At 43.5% G+C, this 9,585-nt stretch overlaps 1 pseudogene; it reads right to left on the reverse strand.

The window, feature by feature from the left end:
• LOC113182535 (PIH1 domain-containing protein 1 pseudogene) overlaps positions 1–126 on the reverse strand; it is an 850-nt pseudogene extending 724 nt beyond the window's left edge.
• Between the last annotated feature and the right edge of the window lie 9,459 nt (positions 127–9,585).

Here is a 9,585-nt window from a genome sequence, read left to right on the forward strand (position 1 = left end):
GAGTCGGATCTGGTGGTCTAGGTGTGCTGGAGCTCCTTCGAAGGCTGTGGAAGCAGCTCTCTGAACCACGTTATGCCATCACCCATTGTCTCTTAGCTCTGGTGCCAGCAACTCTGAGGCCACCATGGCCTTCCACCAATCAAAAGTCCTGAGACAAGATGTCCAGATGTCACACTTCCACTGATACCTAACAACCACTGTTGACCACGTTACAGTGCCATCAAAGCTTGCCACACATTGGATCCAAATCCCCAGTAAATGTATTATGAACAAAATTCTGCACTTCTTCTTTCCAATAAAAAATGGGGCAGGAAGACACATCAATACGGTCACCCTTCTAAACCCAGAGCCCTTGTGATAGCAGGGCACTCTCATATCCAGTCTCCCCTGCCTCCTCATTTGAGTTTACCTGTTCTGAATTACATTTCCTTGTGCCACTGAGTTTCCCCATTTATTGTGAGCCGATAAATGCCCTTTGCATTTATGCCATTTTGATTCAGATCAGAGATTGCTATACACCTGAATATGAAGAATTAAAAGAAATTAATGTCGTATAAAGTGCTTTGCAAAAAACCTGGAAGATAGTAAGTGCTTCATAAAGGTCAACTTGATTGTACCATGGCAGAATTTAGTTCAGAAAAGAGAGGACTCTGTGCTTACCAGGGATGGTAGAGAGTCAGTCTTTTGGGTAGACTGAATCCTATGAAGTCTAATATCATAAAACCCAAGAAGGCTTTCCTACCTCTTCCCCAATACCCTTCTTTTCTTGACACTGACAGTTCTAGATGTCAGATGTAGACATTGAAAATTTTAAGACCTTTAAGGAGAAGTTCTTATTTAGCCATAGTACCTGTGTGAATGGGCTCACTATTCCATTCCTGAAGGCAGATTAAGAGCAGTTTATAGAGTAGTAAAGTCTACTCAGTCCCCTGAGAGTCAAAAAGAGACACTGTCACACCCAGAAGAGGCCACAGGATTGAATATCCAATAATCTTGCAAAATTTTGCTCTGGCTGTCCTTGCTAGGCACCCTCAAGAAGTTCCAATCTGAGTTTTAAAGGTCATGTAATATATATATATATATATATATATTTTTTTTTAATTCAAAGAAGAATACTTGGTTAAAATGACCTGGCAAACCTCTGTAAAACAAGCAGTCTGCAACCCAGTGTCCCTCTTCTGCCCTGGCAGCCCCCAGACCCTGCCGGCAGCTGTCAAAGTTCCAAGGGAACCAAGGACCACAGGGGCTGTAGCAGCCCAGTGGGAGGGACAAGGAAAGGCCACAGAATCAAACATTTTCTTCTGGCAGGCCTGTGCGAGGTGGATACATCAGTCACCTGTGATTCTTGGCCTGTGAAGGAGATGGCTGGAGACAAAGATTGGAGAAGCTGCCTGGATTGAGTGCAGAGTAAATATTTTAAAGTTCTGTCAGAACAAGGACGCACATGCCCCTGGGTAAGGACCTGAGTCATATTTCAAAGAAATTAGGCGGAGCTTCCTGGAAGCCCACAGTGTAAACAGCTACCGACATCCAGTTTCACCTTCGAGATTTTGATGTCTTCCCTCTCTCCTTCCTCCTTTCCTTCCTTTCTCCCCTCTTTCTTTCCTTTTCTTTTTCTTTTACTTTCCACTGACAGCCTTAGTCTTCTTTTAAGCAAACCCTTACAAGAAGCATACCCTTCTCTTCTTGGCACTGAGAGTTCTAGATGTCAGGAATAGTCATTGAAAAATTTAAGACCTTTAAGGAAAACTCTCTTATTTAGCCATGGTACCTGGGTGAATGGGCTCACTATCCCAATGGAGCACCTTCTTTTCCCACCCTCCACCAATCATGAGAGTTCCAGTCTGTTGATAAAAGTAGTTTCCACCTCAAAGTCCCATTCTGTGACTATGTAAACATTTTCTGCTGCTTCTCATTTGCTAGTCAATACCTGTCGGGCAGCAGGCAGTGGAATGCCAATGATTTGTACCATCTGCTTTGCTTAAATGGCTCTAAGCCATTGTCAACTTGGTCAGAGCACAGATCTTCAGAGAAAGGTAGACTGCTACTTCCTGAACCCGGAGACTTGTGAAAACAAATCTGTCAAAAGAATTTAGAGAGAATCATACAGGGCATAAGCTTTTTGTACATCATTGTTATTGAAGGCTAAGTACCTGCACCACCTAAAATTATTTTGAATGTGCTTCCCACGCTCTGAGATAAATTATATTCTAACATTATATCATTTTCTACTTAATATCCTTGCTGCCTCCCCCCCAATACTGCTTCTATTTGAATACATTTTCTGTACACATCCCCCAATTAGTTTTATCCCCAATACAAATTAGCATTTCTAAGTATCCCTATCTCTATATAACATGCATAAAATAATTTGTCTGACAGCAAGAAAATGTATGCAAGATACCCAGCAGTGAAAGGGAATTATTTATCATAGATACCATGGGAAAGAATACTGAGACTAAACATCAAATTAGGGTATGTTAGCTTCCTCAAAAATCACATCCCATAAAAAAACAGCTTCTTGATTAATTCATAAGCAACTTGATCCCAATATTTAGAAATATTTTTATATACTAAGGAGCCTTTTAACTGGCTCCATGATGAAAGTAATGATTTTAGCTGAAGTGTAAGCAGTGGCTTATCTGAGGTCTCAAAATAGCAGCACACCTCAATGATGTAAAGATTCATTCACTAAATACTATAGTGTTCCAGGTGCTATATAGACTAGGTAAGGTCAAGGGTGACTGACCCTGATTTAAAGGATCAAGAAAGGTTTTACAAAGTTGGTTATACTTCAAGTCTGGTTCTCCAAGAAGAATGGGAGCTATAAGACTACAGGGAAGAAGTATATTCCAGGTTGGGAGAACAGTAAGTGAAAAATCACAGAAACCTGTTCTGGAAAATGTGATTGGTTCTGTATGACCAGAATCAAAAGGGACCATAAAGGAGAGGAGCAGAAAATTCAGCTAAAGAGATAGGTAGAGGTCAGCTCACGAGAGCCTTCCTAGGTTAGGCACATACCATAGGTTGCCATTCCTTTCGCCATTTCTCTTTCTTCAGGACAGAACTTCGGTTTTTGTTTGGGTGGTGGAACACCCAGGGGCACGGCATAAATCACAATTATCTTAATTCATTTTGTACTACTGTTATAGAATACCAGAGGCTGGGTAATGTATAAAGAAAAGAAATCTATTTCTCGGGCTGGGGTTGTGGCTCAGTGGTAGAGTGCTCACCTTGTGTGTGTGAGAGCCTCGGTTTGATCCTCAGCACCACATAAAAATAAATAAATAAATAAAGGTATTGTGTTCAACTACAACAACAACAACACCCAAATCTATTTCTCATAGCTCCAGAGGTTTGAAAGTCTAAGATTAAAGGGCCAGCATCTGGTAAGGACCTTCTTGTTGGATCATTCCATGGTGGAAAGCTTAAGGGCATGGGGTTGGGGGACCAAACCCATCCCTTTGTAAACAATACACTCCCAGAATAACAACATTAATCCATTCATGAGGGTGGTGCTCCTTGACCCAGATACCTACCTGCAATTAAGCTTCATCTCCCAACATGACTGCATTGGGGATCAAGATTCCAACCCGTGAATTTTGGGGGACACATTTAGACCATGGCACTAATCATAGTAGTTCCCTTTGCCTTTGGTAATAATGCTTGGTCTGGGGCTTGGTATGGAATTCAGTTCCGGCCAAAGAAATATGAGAATTCTGGTGGAGGACATCAAGAAAAGACTTAAGAAAGACAGAAAGGGAAGTTCTCTGTTTTCTTCCTTTCCTTCCTTTGTGACTTGGGTGCTGTCATATAAGGACATGATATCCAGAGTTGCAATGTGTGTGTGTGTGTGTGTGTGTGTGTGTGTGTAATTTTTAAATTTTTTTTTGATGCCAGGGATTGAATTCGGGGGCAATTTTAACCACTGAAACACATCTCCCATCCTTTTTTATTTTGAGACAGTATCTTGCTAAGTTGCTGAGGTGGATTTGAACTCATGATCCTCCTGTCTCAGCCTCCCGAGCCACTGAAATTACTGGCATGCACCACTGTGCTGTTTCAGTAGCCATATTTTGACAATAGCTAGAAGCCTAAGAATGAAAGAGAAGGGACAGGAAATGATGAGGTCTCCAGGGACAGCACAGAGTCTCCAGACTGTCCACCTTAGTTGGGTGTGCCATCAGATTTATCACACTGGCTGTCATGCCAAGGATAATATTTGTACACATGACTGAGGAGTTGGGCCTTAGCATGAAGAGGACTGAGAGCCTCAGGGAGGCTTAGGTAGGAGAATGAGCTGTCAAATTTGTGCTTAAAAACGGTCACACTGGCTGCCATGGGCTCAACGGACTGGCCAGGGGAAACCCAGGTGAAGAGACCAGTTATAAAGCCACTGAAAATCATCCAAGGGACTAGGTCTAACCTAGGCAAAGGCTGTACCAATAATTGGGGGTTGGGGTGGATAAAGCTGAAGACTGTTAAATCAAAATAACCTACCTTGTGGCTTTGTGCGCGTGAGAGGTGGGGAAGACGGGAGAATCAAGGCTTCTGGCTGGGTTGACAGCAGATCTGACAAAAGTTCGGGCTTTGCCAGGAGCTATTTGAGTGATCCTGGGCTAGTTTCCTCCTTTCAAGAGGGTTGCATTGAGTGACAGCGGCTCTGCTGACAGCTCCAGCTCCAGGAGTACTTTTTTTTTCTGCTGTGAAGAGGAAAAAAGATCAGGATGACCACTCTGGGCAGGAAAACAGCCCTCTTCCTTGACTGGAGCCTTGAATGTATTTGTGCAGAGCTGGGTGGTAGGCACCTTTGAGCTTTGGTCTGCTTTTTTCCCTTAAACTGGCAACAGTTCGAGAAGTGGGGCAGAAAGCTCAATGATGCATGGGTGATGATCAGATATGTGAATTAAAACCAGCAAAGCCTCATTTCTCATGTACCCTCTGAGTTATTATTCTGTATTTTTGTTCTCATACACAGTCTTACTTGCATCCCCTTAGATTCACCACTAGGCATGGGTCTGCCAGCTGCCAAGGAACCCTGCTTCTTCCTCATAAGCGAAGAAAATAAATCAGGTAAAAGCGATGCTCTTACCCTGGGGGGAGGGGGTGATGCAAACCAGGCAGAAAGCCCAGAGACTGTTGCCAGGTTACATGGATGCTGGATGGCAGAGGTCACAGAACATGGCAAGGGTTTCACAAATGACTAATTAGTTTTGTTTTACTTGTCCTTATAGAAGGATTGCCTCAGGTGCATGGAGACTCACAACAGTTCAAATATTTAACCTCTCCTATTTCCACACCAGAGTTTACATCCATGTTTCTCACATGATCTCATCTGATGGGGGAGGGGAAGGCAGATACAAAGGTCCTTCCTTCTACTCAGGGCAACTCTGAAGGGCCATCCCAGCCCCAGAACTCCCCATGGGACCAGCCGGAGCCTCTGCTGCAATTGCATCATAATTTAATACCTCTCGCCACCAACTGGGTTTCCCTCACAGCTTTAGAAGTGTTGTATCTGATAGTGCTCCCCAATAAAATTTATGTGGGGCTGGGGATATGGCTCAGTGGAAGAGCACTTGTTGGGCATGCATGAAATCCTGAGTTCAACCCCCAACACTGCAATAAAATAAAATTCCCTCATGTGACAAAGACCAGGATTGGACAGTAAAGTAGTAAAAACAGATTTTATTTAGGAATTATTGTAAAAGGGTGGCGGGGGAACCTCAGTCTGCAGCTAGGCTCAATTCTGAAGACAACAAGGACACTTGGGAATTTCTAGCCGAGGAGCAGGTTGAGGGTTCAGTGGATGGAAAACTACTGAAATGAAGAATCAGGGGGAAAGGAGATTCTAGCAAAACCAACTTGACAGGATTCTTGCTGAAAGCACACCAGGGCAAAGGTAGGGGATGAGGAATCTGATCAGATACCAAGAGTGGTGTGTCTCTCTACAGGAACTTAAAAGGATTTTTGTTTTTAGACATGGGCAATGCAGGCTTAACAAGAAAGGACAACGAAGCCCAAGGTCCAAGCCTAGTCTAGCAGAGGGCTCAGAGGAGCCTGCCTGAATGTTGACCAGGAGAGTTTCTGTCTCCTAGGGGACCTGACCTATGACACCCGCGTAGAATCATAAGCTGACAGTTTTACTAAGCATACACATACAAACTTCTATCTGTTGTTACTGTCATAACTTTTTTATATTTAAAAAGGTACTTTAATTCCTGTTGGGTGTGTGTGGTGGAGCTGAGGCAAGAGGATCGAAAGTTGGAGGCCAGGGCTGGGGATGTGGCTCAAGCGGTAGCGCGCTCGCCTGGCATGCGTGCGACCCGGGTTCGATCCTCAGCACCACATACAAACAAAGATGTTGTGTCCGCCGAGAACTAAAAAATAAATAAATAAATAAATATTAAAAACTCTCTCTCTCTCTCTCTCTCTCTCTCCTCTCTCACTCTCTCTTTAAAAAAAAAAAAAACAAAATGCATTCTACCATCATGTATAACTAACTAGGACAAGTAAAAAAAATTTAAAAAAAAAAAAAAAAGAAAGTTGGAGGCCAGCCTGGGCAACTCAGTGCGACTGTCAAAACAAAGAATAAGAATGGCCGGGGATGGGCTGGGGTCGTGGCTCAGTGGTAGAGCACTCGCCTAGCACGTGTGAGGCTCTGGGCTCCATCCTCCCGCACGACATAAAAATAAAATAAAGGTATTGTGTCCACCTGCAACTAAAAAACATGCTATTTAAAAAGCAATGGCTGGGGATGTAGCGCAGTGATCAAGTGCCAAAAAGGGTTTAATTTCCAGAGCTGGGGGGAAAAAAAAAAAGGCAAAGCTTCCTTCATCAAAGATCTCATAAAAAGATGCTCCATGTCATTTATCAAGGAAAGGAATATTAAAACCACACAAAATAATACTGCACACATTAGGATGACAAAACAGCAAGCAAACAAAACCCTGATAGTACCAAGTGCTGACAGGGTGTGACTTGAACAGTCATGCTTTACTGATAGGAACAGAAAATGGTACAGCACTATTGTTTTTGGTTGTGGGTACTGAGGATTGAACCCAGGGGCACTTTACTACTGAGCCACATCCCCAGCTCTTTTTAAAATTTTTATTTGAGGTGGGGTCTCATTAAGTTGCTTAGGGCTTCACTAAATTGCTGAGGCTGGCTTTGAACTTGCCATCCTCTTGCCTCAGCCTCCCAAACCGCTGGAATTATAGGACTATGCCACTGAGCCCAGCGGTATGGCACTATTGGTAGTTCTGCATAGGGTTAAACATAGCGTTGCCATAAGACCCAGCAATCCTACTCCTCAGTATTTACCCAACATGGGTCCACACAAAGAACTGTACACAAGCATTTCTAACAGCTTGTTCATAATTGCCCAAACCTAAAAATAATCTAAATGTCCAGTGGATGAACGCAGAAACAAAATGGGGACCTACCACACAGTGGAATCCTACTCAGAAATTAAAAGGATGAACTAGTGAACCACACAAATGGATAAATCTCAAAATTATTATGCCAGGTGAAGGAAGAAGCCAGACTGAAAAGCCTCCATACTTTAGGACTCCCCTTACATGACATTCTAGAAAAACCCAAACCAAGGGTCGAAAATTAGATCAATGTTTGCCAGAGGCTGAAGGAGGAATTAACTTCAAAGGGGCCACATGGAATTTAGGGTACTAGATATTGATTATGGTGGTGGTCACACAACCTATATGCTTCTTAACACTTGTGGAACTATATGCATAGAAAGAGTGAATTTAGTATATTAAGTCTTACGTCAGTAACTTAACTTTAAAAATCCCTCTCTGCCCTATACTTATTGATTCGTCCTTATTTGACATTTTGCTTTTGCCTTTGACTAGGGAAATACTTCATCACCTACAGCCCTGGCCTGTGGAAACGGAGGAGATGAGGGAGAACAGCAGTGGCTACAGGGAGAAAGAGGGTCTTGCTAGCCAGGTGGAGCCTGAAGCGTGTGTTTGGACTGAAGAGAAACAGTTCTGAGAGGCCAAGGTTACTGGAGAAATCAGGGAGCCACTGATGGAGAATTAATCAGAATTCTGGTGGCAAACAACAGAAACCTGAATCATACACTCGATTGAAAAGGGAAGTTCTTTGCTCCCGTAATTGAAAATTCAAGGTTTTGTAAACAATGTTGAGTCCTCTGTTTCACAGTCTCTCGCCTCTCCTTAGCCCTGTTCTCAGGCAGGCTCACTGCAGACAGGATGACCATTGGTCACATAGCTGGAATACCAAAGAAGACATTGGAACTAGCTTGTTGTCCTCCAGGGAAGAGATCCACCCTGGAACCAGACTCTGGCCTCCTTTGGGACCGGGGCTCACCTGTGCCAGGCACGGCAGTGTCACATTACTAGCAGCTCAAAGCAGATAGAAAGAGGAGGGAGGAGGGAGAAAATGATGGCGTGCCCCAAAGACAAAGAAAAAGTGATGGATATTTGTCCCAGAACCACATTTGGGTGGGAAAGGAATTCAAAAGGCATGAACTCATTCTGCTAGGGCATTCCTTCCATGATGGCTATTTTTTTCATCAACTGACTGGGCCAAAGGATGCCCAGATAGCTGGTAAAGTACTATTTCTGGGTACATCCGTGAGGGTGTTTCTGGAAGAGGTCAGCATTTGATCGGTAGACTAAGTAAATAAGATAGTCCCTCGCCAGTGTAGGTGGACATCATCCAATCCATCAAGGGCTCAAGTAGAACAAAGAGACAGGGGAAGGGTGACTTTTCTCTTTCTTCTTGAGCTGGGACATCCATGTTTGGCTCTTGGACATGAGCACTCCTGCTTCTCGGGTCTTTGGACTCTAGGATTTATACCAGAGGTTCCCCTAGTTGGCAGGCCTTCACACTTGGCCTGAATGACCCCCTGGTTCTCCAGCTTGTGGGCAGTATATGGTGGGACTTCTCAGCCTTCAAAAATCACATAAGCCAATTCACATTATAGGTACACTTATAATTATTTTTACATATAACCCATTGGTTATGTTTTTCTGGAGAATACCCAGTACACCTTCCCTTCTGACAGATGGGAATGAGGTCGGCATGGATACAATGTAGAAGGATCAGGAATTTTACTGGGAAGAGGGGAGTATGGCCATTCACAGTTGTCTGTCCCTATTGTCTCTAGTAAGTAAGAAGTAAATGGTGGGATAGAGGCAGGGGACTTAAAAAAGAGTGGCAGAAGGTTTAGAAGGGAGAGTTGGGGGGGGGTGGAAGAGGGGGACAAATAAAAGGATTGTCAACTAATGAGGTTGGAGACAAAAGCCGTGGCTACCCAAGACTCGGTTCAAATAGGTTCTCCATAAAATTATACCCCACTGGAAGGTATCTCGCACCACTGCAAAATTCATGGCATTGGGGCCACTCCTGGTATCTCTTAACATGTTTACACAGCTCCGAGTGTTTGTGGGCCATCTCAGTTAGGTTTCCAGGTTTCGCCACTGGCTTTGACCAGGAACTGATGACCTGAGGTTCTTGAGTTTTGGAAAGCAAGTAGTAAAAGTTGGGCTAGAGAGGGACTTATTCCAAAATGGACAGAATCTATTTAGTTTTTGAATTTAG

The sequence above is a fragment of the Urocitellus parryii genome, chromosome 9 (assembly GCF_045843805.1).
Source record: "Urocitellus parryii isolate mUroPar1 chromosome 9, mUroPar1.hap1, whole genome shotgun sequence".
Classification (NCBI taxonomy): domain Eukaryota; kingdom Metazoa; phylum Chordata; class Mammalia; order Rodentia; family Sciuridae; genus Urocitellus; species Urocitellus parryii.